This window comes from Macaca thibetana, chromosome 12 (genome assembly GCF_024542745.1).
Source record: "Macaca thibetana thibetana isolate TM-01 chromosome 12, ASM2454274v1, whole genome shotgun sequence".
NCBI lineage: Eukaryota > Metazoa > Chordata > Mammalia > Primates > Cercopithecidae > Macaca > Macaca thibetana.
This window is the reverse complement of record NC_065589.1, coordinates 4819063-4840442: the sequence shown is the minus strand read 5'-3', so window position 1 is coordinate 4840442 and position 21380 is coordinate 4819063. Positions and strand designations below refer to the sequence as shown.

Here is a 21380-nt window from a genome sequence, read left to right as displayed (position 1 = left end):
GAACCCCGCGTGTGGCCGGTTCCGGCGGCGAGGCCCGTCCTGCTGAGGCACGCGGGGACTCCGAACGGCGGTGTAGGCGAGGCCAGCGAGGCGGGCTGGGGACTGGCGCGTTCCTCGGGCGGCGCAGGCACCGCAAAAGTCGTTCTCGAACGAAGTCGCGGGGGGCTGGTCACTCAAACGCGGTTATGTCCCTGGGGAAAGCTAGAAATTCGCGTATATGCTTATTCTTGCCGCGGAGACTGGTGGAGCCTCTGCTGCGTGGCGGGGACTCTAGCGACAGGGGGACGCGAGGTGCATTCTGTACTCAGGCGTGTGTGCCCTTGACGCGTCGGACGCCCTGGAGGAGGCACCAGCTCCTGACCTAGTGTGAGGGGCCGGGACGGTTTCCCTAAGAAGCGCGTATTTAAGATGGGATCTGAAGTTGAGCGTGAATTAAAGGTGGGGTGGGGAGTGGGCAGGCGAGAGAACGAACAGGACCTGACTTTTTGTATTTTTAGTAGAGACTTTTTGTATTTTTAGGGGTTTGGTCTCGATCTCCTGACCTCGTGATCCACCCGCCTCGGCCTCCCAAAGTGCTGGGATTACAGGCCTGAGCCACCGCGCCCGGCCAGGGCCTGACTTTTTAAGGAAAAGGAAAGGAGGGTGTATCTGGAAGACACAAAGTGCCCAGGTTAACACAGAGGACCATTGTTGGGTTTTACAGGGCTTATTCAGATTTTAATCTGTCTGAAAACAGTGACAGTCCGTTGCTGAGTTTTAAGCAGGAGCGTAACTGATTCGATAAGCATTTTAGAAAGATGATTCTGGCCAGATGTGAGATAATTGCCTGAATAGTTGTGAGAGTCAGGAGTTAAAATTGACAAGACCTCAGAGAGAAGGGAGGTAGGTGTCAAGGGCTAGTCCTGTGATTTCTGGCTGAGTTCTGGCGATACCGTTCCCTGGAGTTTGGTGCACTGGAGGAAATAGTTTGGTAAGTGAGAACTAAAAGAAAATAATAAAAATGGGCATGTACCTAGGAGTAGAGTTGCTGGATCATGTGGTTATCTTGTGTTTAACTTTCTGAGGAACTGCCATACTTCTCCAGAGTGGCTGCCCCGTGTTACATTCCCACCAGCAATGGATGAGGGTTCTGATTTCTCCATGACCTGCTCAACACTGTTACTGTTAACTGTTACTGTCATCCTAGTGGGTGTGAAGTGATATCTTTTGGTTTTGATTTGCATTTCCCCCATGACTCTTGATAAATTGAGCATATTTTCATGTGTTTATTGGCTATTTTTATATCCTCTTTGTCAAGTCATTTGCTCATTCTTAATATTGGGTGGTTTGCCTTTTTATTGTTCAGTTGTAAGAGTTTTTTCTATATTCTAGATAATAGACCTCTAGGGCATACATGATCTACAAGTACTTTCGTTATACTACAATTTTCTCTTTGGCAAACGTTTTTAACTTTGGGTGTCTTCATATTTAAGAATGAAGCTTGCAACACACTGCAGATTTCAGTAAATGCAGATTTGAGTGTAGAATCAGATGTGAATGAGAATCCAGCTTGAAATAGTGTTGCTTTTCTCACCAATTTTTTGAAAATGTGTTTTTAATTTAAAACTTTACTTAAGTAATGAATGTACTTTCTAAGAATAAATTAATAAATATTTGAAAATGTTGCTTTAATTTGTAATATGGTAAGTATTGATGGATATTACCCAAATAAAAAAAATACTCCTTGGGACTCTCATTTTTTTTTTTTTTTTTTTTTTTTTTTGAGACAGAGTTTCACTCTTGTTACCCAGGCTGGAGTGCAATGACGTGATCTTGGCTCACTGCAACCTCTGCCTCCCGGATTCAAGTGATTCTCCTGGCTCAGCCTCCTGAGTAGCTGGGATTACAGGCACCCACTACTACACCCAGCTAATTTTTTGTATTTTTAGTAGAGACAGGGTTTCACCATGTTGGCCAGACTGGTCTCAAACTCCTGACCTCAAGTAATCCACCCACCTCAGCCTCCCAAAGTGTTGGGATTACAGGCGTGAGCGACCGTGCCCAGCCAGGGTTCTCAATACTTTTTAAGAATATGAAGAGCTGGCTGGGTGCAGTGGTTCATGCCTATAATCCCAACACTTTGGAAGACTGAGGTGGGTGGATCCCATGAGCGAGGAGACCATCCTGGGCAGCATGGTGAAGCCCTGTCTCTACAAAAAAGTTATCCAGGCATGGTGGTGCATGCCTGTAGTTCCGCCACTCGGGAGGCTGAGGTGGGAGGATCACCGGAACCCCCCAGGGAGGTTGAGACTGCCATGAGCTGTGTTGCTGCCATAGCACTCCAGCCTCCAGCCTGGGCAACAGAGTGAGACCCTGATCTAGATATATATACACACAATATTTTGAACAATCAGATGTATCAAATATATATGTGTTTGAATTATCTTGGCCCACTGCAACCTCCATCTCCTGGGTTCAAGTGAACCTCCCACTTCAGCTTCCCAAGTAGCTGGGAACACAGGCTTGCACCACCATGCCCAACTAATTTCTTATATTTTTGTTAGAGACAGGTTTCACCATGTTGCCTAGGCTGGTCTGGAACTCCTGAGCTCAAGCAATCTGCCTGCCTCGGCCTCCTATAGTGCTGGGATTACAAGTGTGAGCCACTGCACCTGGCCAGACTAGTTCATTTTCATACATAATAACTCTAGTTGTCATCTAAGAAGAAGGAATGACTCTTATCTTGGAGCCATTCCTTATTTCTCCTTTTACATTGGGATGCTCTATGCCCTTTCCTGCTTCTTAGCCTGGCTAGCCCCTACTTGACCATCATTTACTTTTTTGATAAGTTTTTCCTTACCTTTATTAATGCAACCATGCTATACAATTATTGTCTATGTAACTGTCTTATTTAACCCCTAATTGTCTTATTTAACTTTGTGAATCCCAAAGTAGGTACAGGTTATATTTTTCTGGGTCAGAATTTTAGTTTTTAATTTCTTTTTATCCTTTTTTCTAGCAAGGATTTGAACATAAAATTAATTGCTTTTTAAAAACAACTAGCAGTTTGAAAAACTCCAAATACATTTTTGAGCATGTTACATTTTATCCTTTCAGTCAAAATCAATACTAAAGGAGTCCTACCCCCAATGGCTAGCTCTTACTCATCATTCAGATCTGAGGTTAAGTAACTCTCTGAAAAGCCTTCACTAATCCTTAGACTAGGTTAAGTCTTGAATATTTCCCATAGCACCTTGTGCTTCTCAAAATATCCAGACTGTAGGAATTTCTTAGGGCAGGGGTTCCCAACCCCCAGCCTGAGCTCTGCCTCCTGTCAGATCAGCAGCAGCATTAGATTCTCATAGGAACTCAAACCCTGTTGTGAACTGTGCATGTGAGGGATCTAGGTTGCGTGCTACCTATGAGAATCTAACTAATGCCTGATGATCTGAGGTGGAACAGTTTCAGCTCAAAGCCACTACCCTACCTCCAATCCTCCGGTCCGTGGAAAAATTATCTTACACAAAACTGGTGTCTGGTACCAAAAAGGTTGTAGACTGTTGTCCTCAAGTATTGTTTCTGAGCCCCAAATTAGGCTGTTGAATCTATATTTTTAATGAGCGCCCCAAGTGATTCTTACATCAGGTAAGTTTGGGAAAACGTACTCTAAATTTATAGAAGATTTACGTGCATCCATCCCCCTTTTGGAAATTGTATGCCTGTTGTGCTTCATAGAGCCAGTGACTGATCACCTCTTTGTCCTCAACACTTAACATGTAACTTAGAAAACACAGGCTCAGTAATTATTGAATAATGTATTAAAGAATGTTTCTCCAAATAAAGGTATTCATCCCTGAAACTGGAAGTGTAATTGCTTGGTAATAGGGTAGACATTATTTAACATCATTAGAAATTGCCCAGTTTCCAAATGGTTTTAACAATTTGTATTCCCTCAAGCAATGTTTAAGAATTCTAGTTTGTCCACATCCTCACCAATATCTGGTGTTAGCACTCTTTTTAAAAGCCATTTTGGCCAGGTGCAGTAGCTCATGCCTGTAATCCCAGCACTTTGGGAGGCCAAGGCGGGTAGATCGCTTGAGCTCAGGAGTTCAGGACCCAAGTGGATCACTTGAGGTCAGGAGTTTAAGACCAACCTGGCCAACATGGTGAAACCCCATCTGCACTAAAAATACAAAAATTAGCTGTATGTGGTGGTGCGCGCCTGTAGTCCTAGCTACAAAGGAGGCTGAGGCAGGAGAATCACTTTGACCTGGGAGGTAGGGGTTGCAATGAGCCAAGATCACACCACTGCACTCCAGCCTGGGCGACAGAGCGAGACACACACACACACACACATACTCTCTCTCTGGGTGACAGAGAGACACACACACACACAAATTTTAAGCCATTCTAATGAATGTAAAGTGGTACCGTGGTTGTTTAAATTTGCATTTCCCTGATGACTAATGATGTTGAGCATGTTTTCATACCTATAAGCAATTTAAAAAATCTATTTGTACAAGTTATTTATGTAATCTGAATAAGCATCTTCTTTTGGATATATGGATTGTGAATACTTTATTCCAGTCTTTGGCTTGTGTTTCCATTTTTTAAGTAATGTCTTTTGATGAGGAGAAGTTTCTTAATTTTGCAGAATCCCAATCAACAACTTTTAAATTAACACCTTTTGTGTTCTAAGAAATCTTTGCCTATTCCAAAGTCATGAATATATTCTGTTGTGTTTTGAGAAGCATTATAAATTTGGTTTTCACATTTAAAAATATGATTAATCTCCCTTTTATTGTTGTGTGTGATGTGGTGTGGGTCCAGGCATTTTTTCCCCTCCAGGTAAAAATCTAGATTGTAGAAATCTACTTGTGCCAGTACCATTTATTGAATATGCCTTAGACCTTTTTTCTTTTTTCTTTTTTTTGAGACAGAGTCTTGCTTTGTCACCGAGGCTGGGGTGCAGTGGAGCAATCTGGGCTGACTGCAACTTCTGGGGTTCTCCTGCCTCAGCCTCCCAGGTAGCTGGGACTGCAAGCGTGTGCCACCATGCCCAGCTAATTTTTGTATTTTTAGTAGAGACAGGGTTTCACCGTATTGGCTAGGCTGGTCTCAAACTCCTGACCTCAGGCGATGCACCCTCCTCAGCCTCCCAAAGTGCTGGGATTATAGGCATGCGCCACCATGCCTGACCAATACCACATTTTCTTTATCCAGTCTACCACTGATGGGTACTGCGTTGATTCTGTCTTTGCTATTGTGAATAGCACAGTGATGAATGTACAAGTGCATGTGTCTTTTTGGTAGAATGATTTATTTTCCTGTTAGTATATACCTAGTAATGGGATTGCTGGGTCAAATGGTAGCTCTGTTTTAAGTTGAGAAATCTCCAGACTGTTTTCCACAGTAGCTGGCCTAATTTACATTCCCACCAACAGTTCCCTTTTCTCCACAGCCTTGCCAGCATCTGTTGTTTTTTGACTTTTCATAATAGCCATTCTGGCTGGTGTGAGATGGTATTACATTGTGGTTTTGATTTGCATTTCTCTGATTAGTGATGCTGAGCATTTTTAAATATTTGTTAGCTGCTCATATGTTTTCTCTTGAGATGTGTCTGTTTATGTCCTTTGACCATTTTTTAATAAAGTTGTTTTTCACTCACTGATTTGTTTAAATTCCCTATAGATTCTGGATATTAGGCCAGAATCTATAGATAGCAGATGCATAATTTGCAAATATCTTCCCCCATTTTGCAGGTTGTCTGTTTACTCTGTTAATAGTTTCTTTTGCTATGCATAAGCTCTTTAGTTTAATTAGGTCCCACTTGTCTTTTTTTTTTTTTTTTCCCTGCAATTGCTTTTGGGGACTTACACATTCTTTGCCAAGGCAAACCCACAGCCAACATTATACTGAACGGACAGAAGCTCGAACTATTCCTCCTGAGAACTGGAACAAGACAAGGATGCCCACTTTCACCACTCTTCTTCATTGTAGTCCTCGCCAGAGCAATCGAGCAAGAGAAAGAAATAAAAGGCATCCAAATAGGAAGAGAGGAAGTCAAACTGTCTCTGTTTGCAGACTGTATGATTCTGTACCTAGAAAACCCCATAGTCTCTGCCTAAAAGCTCCTAGATCTGATAAACAACTTCAGCAAAGTTTCAGGATATATCAATGTACAAAAACCAGTAGCATTTATATACACCAACAATGACAAGGCTGAGAGTGGAATCAAGAACACAATCCACTTACAGTAGTCACAAAGAAAATGAAATGCCTAGGAATACAGCTTACCAGGGAGGTGAAGGATCTCTACAAGGAGTACTGTAAAGCACTGCTGAAAGAAATCAGACAACACAAATAAATGAAATCCATGCTCATGGATAAAAAGAATAAATATTGTAAAAATGGCCATACTCCCCAAATCAATCTACAGATTTAACACTATTCCTATGAAACTACCAATATTATTTTCACACAATTAGAAAAAAACTATTCTAAATTCGTATGGAACCAAGAAAGAGCCTGAAGAGCCAAAGCAATGAGAGAAGGACTCCCTTATTCAAATAAATGGTGCTGGAATAACTGTCTAGTCATATGCAGAAGATTGGAGATAGACATCTACCTTTCACCATATACCAAAATTAACTGAAAATGAATCAAAGATTTAAATGTAAGACCTCAAGGCCAGGTGCAGTGGCTCAAGCCTGTAACCCTAGCACTTTGGGAGGCCATGGCAGGAGGACTGCTTGGGCCCAGGAGTTTGAGACCAGCCTGGACAACATAGGGAGACCCTGCCTCTACAGAGAATTTTAAAATTAGCCAGGCATGGTATTGTGCACCTGTAGTCCCAGCTACTCAAGGGGGTGTGTGGGGGAGTGCTAAGGTGGGAGGATCACTTGAGCCTGGGAGGTCAAGGCTGCAATGAGCTCTGATGGCACCACTGCACTCCAGCCTGGGTGAGAGAGCAAGACCCTGTCTCAAAAAAATTAAAAACAACAACAACAAAAGTAAGACCATAAACTATAAAAATCTTAGAAGACAACCTAGGAAATACTCTTCTTGACATCAGCCTTATTTATTTCTTCTTGTATTCATTTTGGAAGGTGGTTTTCAAGGAAGTATGTCCATCTGAGTTGTAGAATTTGGCAGATAAAGTTGTTTATTATATCCTCTGTCATTTTAATGGCTGTAGATCCCATAGTAATGTTCCTTTATTATTCATGACATTGGTATTTTGTGTTGTCTCTTTTTCTTAGGTAAGTCTAACAAAGGCATAAGAAGGGTTATAAATTTTGTCAGTCTTTTTAAAGAAACAGTTTCTGGTTTTATTAACTTTTATCTATTCATCTATTTTGTTTACTTCTCCTCTTTTATTGTTTCCATCCTACTTTCTTTGGGCTTAATATTCCTGCTTTTTCTAGTTTCTTAACATAGAACCTGTGTGAGAAAATTGTTATATGACACAGTGTAGGACTGTGATTTCTGAGAGAAAGGAAACACCCAGCGTGAGTCCTATGATTATAGCCTGGCTTCCTGCCTGGAAGCACATTGCATACCATGGACAAAGAACAAGGACTTCAAGCACAGGAGAAGTCTCCCTGAGTTGAGCTAGAGATTGGAGTTCAGAAAGGTTAAAGCAGTTAGAAATTGCAGGACAGTGTTCCTGAGAGAAGGGAGATATATAGAAGAAAAGCTCCAGAAATCTGCAGGGGGACTCCCTCCTTAAGACTTGTCAAACACTAATATGTGTATTTGTAGTTACAAACTGATGAAGCTATCACATGCTTTGACCTTAATGTATATTTCTTCTACCCAGAGCATTCTGCTCAGAAGTTGCCCACCTGGCAAGGAGTTTTGAAAATACTCCAGGTACAGGGAGTTTAGTAAGTCCCACTGTCACTGCCACAATATCTACTTTTTAAGATTTCTCAATTTTATAAGATTATCTTTTTCATAAATTCTCTAAAACTGCGTATTTTCATTTATAAGTAGATAAATGTATCATTTTAATAGTTTGTCTTTAAATCAAGAGATTTCACTTGTGTCATGTAAGAACTTCATTTAAATTTTTAATAATAAGGAGAATGACAGGCTAAGTAATGCAGCCCTCTTACTCACTGAAGGCAATTTAAACACCTAGGGGAAAAAAAAATTGAGATGGAGTCTTGCTCTGTTGCTCAGGATGGAGTGCAGTGGTGCAATCTTGGCTCACTGCAACCTCTACCTCCCAGGTTCAAGTGATTCTCCTGCCTCAGCCTCCCTAGAAGCTGAGATTACAGGCACCTGCCACCGCACCTGGCTAATTTTTTATATTTTTAGTAGAGACATTTCACCATGTTGACCAAGCTGGTCTCAAACTCCTAAGTTCAAGTGATCCGCCACCTTGGCCTCTCAAAGTGCTGGGATTACAGGCCTGAGCCACTGTGCCCAGTCCCGGAAAAATATTTTTTTAAATCTTCTCAAAAGCATCTGAGAACTCGTCAGATAAGAAGTTACCAGGTAGGCCGGGCGCGGTGGCTCAAGCCTGTAATCCCAGCACTTTGGGAGGCCGAGACGGGCGGATCACGAGGTCAGGAGATCGAGACCATCCTGGCTAACACGGTGAAACCCCGTCTCTACTAAAAAAATACCAAAAACTAGCCGGGCGCGGTGGCGGGCGCCTGTAGTCCCAGCTACTCGGGAGGCTGAGGCAGGAGAATGGCGTGAACCCGGGAGGCGGAGCTTGCAGTGAGCTGAGATCCGGCCACTGCACTCCAGCCTGGGCAGCAGAGCGAGACTCCGTCTCAAAAAAAAAAAAAAAAAAAAAAAAAAAAAAAAAAAAAAAAAAAGAAGTTACCAGGTCACAATTTGCGAAAGAATGGGAACCTTAAGAAGTAAGCCTAGCATTACAAACAACTTTTGCCCTGAAAATATTTGTGAATTTAAAAGAAATGATTTGAGAGGATAGGCTGTGCTTTTGACAGCCTTAGGGCAGTAAGAGGACAAAAGTCAGAGTCTTCAGGTGATCAGAGGTGAGACCCAAGGAATAGATTATTTGGCTTGGGATCCAATGTGCTTAGGATCCTAGAGGGCTGTGCCTTACAATTAAAGTAAACCAGCCCTTCCTCAGACTATACTTTTCTGTGCAGCCTAGAATATCTCAAATTTCAGTTAAAGAGATTCCAGATTATTAATTCCCTATGGCACCTAGAAGTAGCAAACAAGTTCTCTTTGAGGGACACTAACACCATTTTAGGGTTCAAATTATTTATATATACAACTTACCAAATATAGTTCTAGAACATAATTAAAACATCACCAGACATCCAAAATGACAAGACATAATGAGCCAGAAAACAATAATAGACAATACAAACAGATCCACAGAGATTCCAGTTACTGGAGTTACTAAATACAGACTGTAAAATGACTATTTACTGTCTTTCAGAAGAGAACAGCTAATGTTAAAAGTTTTACTACAAATCATGCATTAAAAATGGCATTACAGGGCCAAGTGCAGTGGCTCAGGCCTGTAATCCTAGCACTTTGGGAGGTTGAGGTGGGTAGATCACTGGAGTCGAGGAGTTCAAGACCAGCCAGAGATGGCAAAACCCCATCTCTACAAAAAACACAAAGATTAGCTGGGCATGGTGGCTTGCACCTAGCTACTAGGGAAACTGAGGTGAGAGGATCACTTGAGCCTGGGAGGTCAAGACTGCAGTGAGCCATGGTCGCCCCACTGCACTCCAGCCTGGGTGACAGAGCAAGGCCCTGTCCCCTCACCCTCTCCCCGCCAAAAAAGCATATCAGAAAAAAAAAAAAAACTAGGTAAAAATTCTAGAACTAAAAAATTTCAGGTCAATTAGGAACTCAATGGATGGGTTTCACATCAAAATTAGAACTATAGAAAGAATTTGTGAAATAGAAGGTTAAACTATCCAGACTGAAGCATGGAGAGACAAAAGGATGGAAAAAATACAGAAGCAAGGCAAGAGATGTGACAGATACAGTGAAAAGGTCTAAATAAGTTCAACTGGAGTCTTATAAAGGAAACTACTTCTAGAAATCCCCAGTATTTTATAAACATTTTCCATATTATAAATAAAAATCTACCTCTCTTGTTTTTATAAGCTGCATGATAGGTATTCCATTATATTAAAACGCTATACTTGTTGATGCAATCTCCTTGGCTGTTTTAAAATTTGTTACTAAAAAATAATTCTTCAGTGAACATAATTGTGCATATAATCAAACATATATGTCAGCTTTTTTCCATAGGAATAGTCCTAGAAAAAGCATTTCTAGGTCAAGGAATATGTACCCAACATTGCCAAATCATCTTTCAGAAGGTTGGAAGAATTTCAGTTCTCATTATATATGAATGTCCATTTCATGACCCTTAATACAGTGTATGATCAGTCTCTACCAATTTGATAATCAAGAATCCATCCATTTTAATTTGCATTTTTGACAGTAACTAGTTTATATCTTTTTAATATAGTTGACTCAAGTCTTATGAATTGTCCAAACATAACTTTCATATACTTTTCTTTTGGTATATTACTAGTTTGCAGGAGTACTTTATGCATTAGGTCTATTACCTCTTTGTTTGAAATAATTTTCGTGAGTTTATCATTTTGTTTAATCTTTTTCTTGGTTCTAATTATTTTTTAAAATTTTTTCTTGAGCCCCCGACTATCTCCTTCCTTTGTTTCCTTTTACAGCAAGAAATTTGAATGAAATGTGTATACTTAATGTCTCTAGTTCTTTCTTTTACTTGTGAGTCTACTCAAGAAAGGCATCTTTCAATATTCCATATCTGCATCTACTGGTCTTTCTCCTACCACACATAATGCTCCTTCTCACTCTCCTTTGTTGGTTCCTTTTTATCTCTTCAACCTTTTTCAACTTTGGAATGCCTCAGCACCTAATTCTTGAGTCTCTACTCTGCCTATTTCTATATTCAAGCAGTAGGTAATTACATTCAAGTTCATAGATTTAAATCTCTATTCTGATGATTCCCAAATTTGTATCACTAACTAGGTCAGTGCTATTCAGCAGAAATGCAATACAAGCAATATATGTGATTTGAAATTTTCTAGTAGCCACACACAGTGGCTCATGCCTGTAATCCCAGCTACTCAGGAGGCTGGCTGGGGTGGGAGGATTACTTTAACCCAGGAGTTCAGGGCTGCAGTGAGCTGTGATTGTGCCACTGCACTCCAGCCTGGGTAAAAGAGCAAACCCCTTCTCTTTAAACAAAACAAAAAAACCTTTTGACTGAAGAATAAATCAAAAATGGCAAACCTTCATGATAATATTCCAGCCCCTTTATTATTTTTTAAAAAGGCAGAAAGAGGTGAAGTTATTTTTAATGTTTTATTTAACCCAGTATATAAAAAATATTTCAACATGTAATCAAATAAAATGTTAATGAGATATTACATGTTTTTCATATGAAGTTTCTGAAATCTGGTGTGTGTTTTACACTACAAAACATCTCAATTCAGCTTAACCAGATTTCCTTTTTTTTTTTTTTTTTTTTTTTTTGAGACGGAGTCTTGCTCTGTCACCCAGTCTGGAGTGCAGTGGCCGGATCTCAGCTCACTGCAAGCTCCGCCTCCCAGGTTTACGCCATTCTCCTGCCTCAGCCTCCCGAGTAGCTGGGACTACAGGCGCCCGCCACCACGCCCGGCTAGTTTTTTGTATTTTTAGTAGAGACGGGGTTTCACCGTGTTAGCCAGGATGGTCTCGATCTCCTGACCTCGTGATCCGCCCGCCTCGGCCTCCCAAAGTGCTGGGATTACAGGCTTGAGCCACCGCGCCCGGCCAACCAGATTTCAAGTGTTTAATAGCCACGTGTGGCTGCTGCTCAATGCAGCTGTAGGTAATTTTGCTGATCTCCAGACCTTTATATCTCCATTTGAATGTCAAATAGATACCTGTTTCTCTTACAATGTGCATTCATTTTAACAAAGACAAATCCTCTTGGTTTGAACCTCAGTAGATCCAGTATCTAATCACTTTTTATCTCCTCTATTGCAGTCACTGTGGTCCCAGCTATCACATCCTGACTGGCTAGGTATCTGCATGGTTCTTTTCTTCTCTTTCAGTTTATTTTCCAAGTCTCACCTTATCAGAGAAGTATTCCTTCATTACTGGCCAGCTCCAGATCCATTATGCCTATGCACAGTAAATCAATCACTGTAACATGAATTTTGCAAAAGAGAAAAATTTTTTTGCAAGGGCATTGAGCAAGGAGGAGGGAGGGAGAAGAGCTCTCGAGTCTGCCTCCCTGAAGAAGATAAGGCTTAGGGATATTTATGGGTTAGGGAAGTAGAGTGGTCTAAGGCATGAGGAAAGGTAATTGGCATGGAGTAAAAAGGAAGTAACAGGTTTATTCTGCACAAACCTAGCCAGAGTTCATGGCATTTCATAGGATGCTTAGGAGGATCTGAGGGTGGCATTTTTGACCCTCCAGCATCAAAAGGCCACCTCTCAGGTATTTGTACTGGCCCAGTTGAAGGATCCGTTGTCTCGACCAGTTTGAATTGGACAGGAGCTGGCCCAAGTTTCTGAAAAACCGAGCAACCGTTACTGTGGTGACCTTTGAACATTATCTATAAAGTAGCCAGGGAAGGTTAAGTTTGAATGTCACAGCCTTCAGCTACTGCAGCCTTCAGCTTCCTAAGAAAAGAAAAAAAATGACAAGACGAAAGCTACCAAAGGCAAACAGGGCAGGCAGACCTGATCAAATTAACCCCTCAGTTTCACCTGGACTACCTTATTTAACATATAAACCTCTCCTCCTCACATACAAATACATATCCACAAAAATCAGTATTCCTTTATCTGTTCGATGCTTTATTTCTGGTGTTAATTTTTGAGGAATTACTGTTTCTTTTTTTTTTTTCCTTAATACTGGGTTTCCAGTTGCCCAGACAGGAATGCAGTGGCATGATCATAGCTCACGCTGGACCTCAACCTGCCAGTCTCAAGCAATCCTCTCACCCCAACCTCCTAAGTAGCTGGGACTACAGGGGCACGCCACCATGCCTGGCTAATTTTTGCATTTTTTGTAGAGTCAGGGTTTTGCCATGTTACCCAGGCTGGTCTCAAACTTCCTGGCCTCAAGTAATCTCCCCACCTTAGCCTCCAGAAGTGCTGGTGTTACAGGCATGAGCCACCGTGCCCAGCCACCATTTCTCTTTGCTCTGTGGTTTGATAGGAATTGATATAAGGTGTATCTTTGATGGCCTTTTCATTTTTTTTCATGTTGATACTCTGTTCACCTGCTTCTGAGTCTTTTTTAAAATAAAAATTTCCTAGAAAATTGCCTATTTTTGTTAAATTTTAAAATTATCCTTCAGTGGCGTACATGGCATTCTCAATTTTTAAAAGTACCTCTTTATTGCTTGCTAAAATGCTCCTTTTCTCAATGCTCATTTTTGTTTCCGTCTTCTCTTAACAAGATTTGTCTTGTCTTTTATCTACTTTTTTTTTTTTTTTTTTTTGGAGTCTCACGTTGTCACCCAGGCTGGAGTGCAGTAGTGCAATCTTAGCTCACTGCAACCTCCATCTGCCGGGTTCAAGTAATTCTCGTGCCTCAGCTTCCCACATAATTGGGACTACAGGCACACGCCACCACACCCGGCTAATTATTTGTATTTTTAGTGGAGACAAGGTCTCACTCACCACATTGCCCAGCCTAGTCTCAAACTCCTGAGCTCATGCAATCCACCCACCTCAGCCTCCCAGAGTGCTGGGATTACAGGCGTGAGACACTGCGGCCAGCTGTTATTTACCTACTTTTAGTAGTCTTTTAAAAGAATAGCTATCGATTTTAGTTACCATTTTTATTGTTTTTAAAGTGATCACTTCTGTTTTTGTCTTAACTAATTATATTTTCAACTTTTTTGGCTTATTTTTAATCTTTTCTAGATTCTTGAGAGTTGAGTGTTCATTTATTTCTAGCTTTATGTAATAATAAGCATCTAAAGTTGTGACTTCTTTTGGATATAACTTTGACCATGTCCTGTAGATTTTGGTAGTCTGTGTTCTTATTGTCATTAATTTATTTTAATTATCAAAGTCCACACAGCTTACTAAGTGACAAAGTCAGGATACAAGGCTGTCTCCATGACATGAGATCTGCTTTTTAATATCTTCTCCTTATAGAACAGAGAGAGTACATTTAGATGATTTCTTTCAGGATCAGTGATTGAAATAATTCAGAGTTAAAACACAATGAATTCCTTTTTTTTTTTAACAAACTCATCAGGAACCTTCGTAACACTTGATTACCAGAATTCTGCTGTAGACAACTCAGCTTTTAGGGGTATGGACAGTGACAATAAGTAGGGGACAGAGGCTCAAAATGATTTTGTGAGTTGGCTGACTTCCTTCTGCTTGTTGCCTCTGGGATCATTCATGTGTCCATTGGGGTGTTCTACCAGTAATTAGCTTGGGCTGCTTCATGTGGCAGCTGGGTTCAGAGTCATTTTCGCATGTACCCCCAAAATATATACATCTAATATGTATCAATAAAAAATCATCATTATTACCTTTTTAAAACAGTTTTGTTGAGTTATATTTTACTCATTTCAGTGATTTTTAATAGCCTTATCAAGTGTTGCAACCATCCCATCATAAACCCATCTTAGAACATTTTTATCCCCCATGCCCATTTATAGCTAATCTCTCTTCCCGTCTAGCTGCCTATCCCAGGCAGCTACTAGTATACTTTCTCTATACACATTTGCTTTCTGTGGATGTTTTACTTAAATGGAATCACACAATAGGTGATCTCTTTTATCTAGTTTCTTTCATGCAGCATGTTTTTGATATTAACCCATAAGGTAACATCTATCAATAGTTTATTTCTTTCTGTTGCTGAAAGATTTTCCATTGTATGGATTTGCCACGTCATTGGTTTTTAGTAAGTGTACCAATTGTCTTGGAAACTTTTTATCTAGGTTTGACATAAATGGGGTGATGTTTTGGTCTTTAAGACTCTATTTTTTATATTTAAACTTCTTTTAGTGACCTAACACATTGGTTTTTTTAAAAATGTTCCTTGGAAATTTTAAAAGAACATATCTTTTCTGTCCTTCATGTAGTTGTCAATTTATGCTTTTTAAATATAATAATAGTTCAATATTTATACCTTTTCTAGATTATATATCTGAGTGATGCAGGCCACTGCAGTGGTGGAGACAGCATCTGGTAAAGGCTACCACAGTAATGGAGGCAACCTCCAAAAAGGTAAGGGTCTAGGCCACTTACCCTTATTCTTGGTGGGGAAGGGTGTTAAATGTGTTGTGCCAGACAGTTTGCCCTTCAGGTTGCTGCTTTCTAACTCTTCCTCCCTCTAAGGTGGTAAGACCTCAGTATGTTTTTAACTTGCCAAATTGACTCAGGTGATTTTTGGTGGATCAGGGCAGTCTAGGCAGGACCTATCTTTAGGAAAGGGAAAGTGAGCAGGAAGAAAGGATTTCTGTCCAGCCAGCCTTTCAGGAACTGCTGACAGGTATAGTTGCCTTCAGGGTGATAAGCAGAAAGTGCGCAGGTTGACTTCTACTGCCCAAGTTGTGTATATTTTCTTCTTCCCATAAATCTGAAATGTATTTTTCTTGGGTCACGGCAGAAAGAAAATAAGAAACGGCAAGAGTCTAAAAAGCAAGATGACTAAACTTTATGTGCTTATGACTATATGTAGCTTAAACTATTAAGATATATATATTCTAGATTAAAACAAAAACTCTACGTTGTTCATGAGACATATTTAAAACAAAAGAAAAGTTTAGGATAAAACGAATAAGTTAAACAAATTAACTTAAAAATTTGGGGTGATAGTAATAAAGAGCATAATCAATGCAGAAAGGATTAAGAGGGTCATTTTAAAATGATAAAGTTATACAATGAAGATGTCAGTCATGAACCCTAATGGAATAAACAGTATACTTTGTATTCATACATTAAATGTTGGAAATCTAGGGAAAGGCTGCTGGAGATTGGACATGATAATGGTTCTCTATCTCAGTAAATCCCAATAGGATATTTTATGCAATTCAAAATGGTCCCCAAAAAATAAACTTTAAAAAATCTGTTGGAGAGAATGCAAAATAAATTTTAAAATACAGGAAAAAACTTACCAGATATAAAAATAACCTGTGATACTATAATAATTAAAACAGTAATACAGTCATACAAAAAGATAATAGGTTAATGGAATGGAATAAATAGAAACAAATTCTTAGAAAATCATGAAACAGAAACAGGAAGACTTCAGAATATGATAAAGGTGTTGTTTCAGCTCAGAAGGAAAACAGTGGATTATTTGGCAAATGGTATTAGGACAAATTGACCATTCATTTTGGAAGAAAGTTAAGTTAGAGTCCTACCTTATGCTAAAGAGAAAAATAATACTCTGTGTAGTGTAAAAAGACTAAGTGTTAATCTCCACCCCACCTACACACACACAATTAGATTAAATTATGGGAGAATATTTTTATTATTACTTGGTAGAGAAGACCAAAGACACAAAACCCAGAAGTTACAGAAGACTGATTCATTTAACTAAATAACCTGGAAAATTCTGATATGACAAGATACTATAAAAAGTTAAAGCCAGGCAAGCTACTTGGGTGGCTGAGGCAGGAAGATTGTTTGATGCAAGTCTAGCACCCAGGCAACACGGCAAGACTCTGTCTCTTAAAATAATTTTTAAAAAATAAAAGATAAGCGGCCGGGCGCGGTGGCTCAAGCCTGTAATCCCAGCACTTTGGGAGGCCGAGACGGGCGGATCACGAGGTTAGGAGATCGAGACCATCCTGGCTAATACGGTGAAACCCCGTCTCTACTAAAAAAAAAATACAAAAAACTAGCCGGGCGAGGTGGCGGGCGCCTGTAGTCCCAGCTACTCGGGAGGCTGAGGCAGGAGAATGGCGCAAACCCGGGAGGCGGAGCTTGCAGTGAGCTGAGATCCGGCCACTGCACTCCAGCCTGGGTGACAAAGCGAGACTCTGTCTCAACAAAAATAAAAATAAATAAAAAATAAAATAAAATAAAAGATAAGCAATAAGCTAGGAAAATTCAGTTATGTTACAAATGTAAAAAAAAAAAAAAAACCAAGGAATTAGTATCTAGAATGTATAGAAGACTTCTAAACAACTCTGTCATCTCCAACCACGTATTTATAACAGCTTACTGGACAGACAATTCACATCTGGGTCTCTACTTGACCAGAATTGAATTCATTATCCTTATCATCCTCCTCATTTTTCCTCTCTACCTTCTAAACCTGCACTTCATGCAGTCCCTATCTCTTTGGCCCTGAATATTCCCATTCAGCTATAGTACCAAGTTGTAAACATGTAAGCATTATCTTTGAGTGCTATTTAAGTAGGTATTTATTGGCCAATTGGTAAGTCATAACATCAGTTTAGCTGATTGTGATCAACTTTTTTTTAAAAGAAATGGAATAGAATAAAATAGAAAATACCAGAATACACTGGACATGGGTAAAACTTTTGTTTTACTTAATACACATACATATATGTATGTGTGTACTGGGTCATGATATAAAATGTAATTCCGATTATGGTCTTAGTCAAAAAAAAATCTTTTGAAAACCACTGCTCTCTCTCTCTTCCTGTTACTGTCATCTCTAATTGGCCACCAAGACATGTCAGTTGTGGAACTTTCGTGCCAGTCTCTTCTTTAGTTCCACTTCTGTACACTTTTGGTACCTGCCTTTATTCTCCTCTTTCAAGTTTTTAGTCTTTCTGTTGCCAGGAATGACCACAACTTAATTCCAGTCACATTACTACCCTTTAATGAGTTTTCAGTGGTCTTTTGTTGTCTTAGAATAAGAGCCAAACTTCTTAGCACATCATAAAAGGCCTTTTTCAGTTCATAATTCCTGTCACACTCATAAGAGTTCTTTTACTACAGACAAGCTGTCTTACAATTTCCTGAAAATGCCATGTTCTTTCACACAGCTGATTGTACTTGTGTTGGATTTACCTAAAATAATTTTGTCTATTTTGTTTCAAAACACGTTTGAAATATAAAATTTTTCTGAAGTCTGCTTCTCTTTTTTTCAAAAATTTACCTGCTCCATCAACACAACTCTGTCAGCACTGTTTTAAAATTACATTTTTGTATGCTTATCTTATGACCCTATGAAAACCATAAGCACTTGGGGACAGCATCTGTGTCTTCTTTTCCTTTGTTTTTACAGTGCCTAGGGCTAGCACTAGGAAGCATCCAAAGATTTATTAAATAAATTTATAAGAAAAAAAGTTTCTTATTAGACCATTTTACAAACAGTGGCTGCCCTATAAACAGTAAATTCCTTGCCATGGAAAGAATTCAAGAAAATCTTAGCTGTTGTCTTAGATCAGGCTGCCATAACAAAATACCATACAGTGAGTGGGTTAAACAACAGGCACTTATTTTCTCTTAGTTCTGGAGGCTGGAAGTCTGAGATCAAGGTGCCAGCATGGTCAGGTTCTGGTGAGGGGTGTCTGCCTAGCTTGTAGATGGCTGCCTTCTTGCTGTGTCCTCACATGAGAGAAGGGGGAAGCAAGCTCTTTTGGTCTCTTCTTGAAAGGACACTAATCCTATAATTAGGGTCTTGCCCTCATGACCACATCTAAACCTAATGACCTCTCAAAGTCCCCATTTCCAACACATGGGTCTGGCCTTCAACATATGCGTTTGGGAGGAAATGGTTCAGTTTTTAGCTGCTACTAAAAGGGATATTTGTCATGGAAGATGTAAAAAGTAATTCTGCATTGGGAAGAGCTTAAACCAGATCATGTCTAAGGTTTTTCTAGTGTTTAGATTCTATAATGTTGCTGTTAATGTTTTTATCCTTTTTTTAATCAGATAAACCTTCAAATCCAAAGAAAGGAAATTTGTTATTATCCTCCAATGGTTGTGATGAAGTCAAATTGACTTTTCCTGATGATGACCGGGATTCTTCAACACTAGAGCAAAGAGCTAATAATAAAGAAATCAACAATATTGACCAGATGGATTTATTAGAGCCATTTTTTTCAGTGAGTCAAGATACTAACACAGAGAGTACTCATTTTCAGTCAAGTGAACTTGAAGACAGTACTGACTATGCTTTCTTGAATGAAACATATTCTATACATTACCCAGAGTCAAAACTAAAGAAGGAAAGTCTTATTTCTTTAAGTTCAGAGTTAGATCTTGGAGTGCAGAAAAAAGAGGAGGTGTTTTTTGATATTTTGGAACATCAAGATAAGACTGTTGACTTGGAAAGAATCTACAATATTTCAGATGCTAATTATAGAGAAAGTGCTGAAGATACACAAAAGCATGATACAGATGAAGACTCACAGCAGGAATATCACAGTGCTGAAGAACAAGAATACATAAGTAACCACTTATCTTTTGACCAAACAAAAACATTAGGTATATCTAATCCAGAAGTTGTTGAATTAGGAAATTTGGGTTATGAAGTTAAATGTGCTAGCAATGTAGAAGATAATCATGTTAACTCGGGAAGTGGTTCTGTCATCTCTTCAGATTCATTTGATGTTTATGGACAAGAAGAGTCACTTCATGTCTCCAAATTTCAGAATTCTGTTATGTTAAGAGAATATCATGACCTAAAGCATGAAAAGTGTAAGGAAAAAGAGACAAGTTCAGTATACCACACTGTATTTGATGGCAGTGTACTAAGAAGCAATTCTCCAGGAAACCAGGAATCTCAATCTAAGAGTGGTTCCTTGAGCCCTCAAAAAGTATTAAAAACGAAAACTTATACTGAACACATGAAATCTCAAATAAATGAAAGTAAAGATTTTTGTGGAAATAAAATTGCTGAGAACAAAATATTACTGCACCTTGAAAATCCTAGCACATTACCACAGGATAAAGCTTTAGAGACATTACCCCAACCCTGTAAAGATTGTCAAACTTCCTGGACCTCTGTTTTTGATGATTCAATAATTTCTGCCTGTGGATATTCACATTATGAAAGCCTACAAAACACCCCTGACTCAGCCTTAGATTTTTCTGCTATGCTACCGAAGATTGCAGTGAGAGATAATCAGGCAATAGAAGATAATACTTGCCTAAAAGTTGCTCATAGCAGTACCACAAAGAAAACATGCTTTCACAATACGGAAGGAACATGTACCAACTCAATGACAGATGCAGCAAGTTGTACAGTCACAATTAATCAGACAGTGGATGTTAGCACTGATTTTAGGGCTTGTTTCACAACCAGCAGAGCAACAAGTGCAAGACCTTCTGTAGTATCTACATCAAGCAACACAGATATAACAATGATGAATAAAAAACGACCTGATGAATGGCAAAATGAGAAACAAAAAAGTGTGGCTTGTAGTACAGATTGGTCATACAGTGAAGATTGTATAGATACACAGATGGCTATGACAAAAGGATCAGGAAAATCTCCCTCAGTTGACAGTTTAAAACCTAATGGAAATTTTCTAAATAAGGTAAAATCAATATGAGTAATATTAAAATTTAGACTTTATAAAGAGACAGTATATGCTAACGTAAATGTTTTTGGTTTGTTGAATTAGGGCTTTTGTGAGAAAATGCTAGATGAGGGGAAAGGTTTGTAAATTACCACCAGTTCTATCCTCCTCTCATGGCAGCTTCTCCCACAAAATCCATTAGAAATTGAATTATACATTTTACTAGTTTGGAATTTCAGATGTAACATATGTTTTTTTAATTTAATTTTAAATCATATTTTCAGGATTTCCTGGAATTAAGAAAACCATGTGGTATCACAGACCTAAAGAAACATCCTGAGAGGTACATCATATATATATGCTTACAGATACATCTGGAAGAAAAAATCAAAATAGTATTTGCTTTCTGTATAGCATGCTTACCCATATAGAATAATAGCTAAAATGGACTTCAAGAAATCATCTGTTTCAACCGTTTGCCTTCAAATAAATATTAAAACAATATAGAATATTAAAGCTCTTTGCTTACTGAGATTTCAGTCTCAATTTCTTCAGAAACTTGTGGCATCTAATCTTTACTTGTTCAACCCAAATCCATACTGATTTAATTTTCCATTTCCTTTCATTTTATTCGCCTGTAGACCAAAACAAACTAGCACCTTTGGAATATGTCATTTATTTGGAGAAGTAAATAACTACTTTCACAGGAGCATTTTAATCTTGATTTTAACTCATTGCGTAATTTGCTTTGCATTTATTAGATACTCTTGTAATTCAGAACACAGTGGAGAACCAGGAAGTGGGAGGGAGAGAAACAGGGAAAGTCTAAGATAAGCCAAATTAGTTATCATACTCTGAGGTCATTTACTTTTTCCTTCACTTGTTACTCATTCTTCTAATGTTTAATCTGGTGTTTCAGTTCTATAAAAT

At 39.1% G+C, this 21380-nt stretch overlaps 1 protein-coding gene across 1 annotated transcript in view; it reads left to right on the top strand.

Moving 5' to 3' along the window:
* Positions 1-21380, top strand: part of RAMP1 (receptor activity modifying protein 1) — a 139144-nt gene that overhangs the window by 21882 nt on the left and 95882 nt on the right. The window lies entirely within an intron of this gene.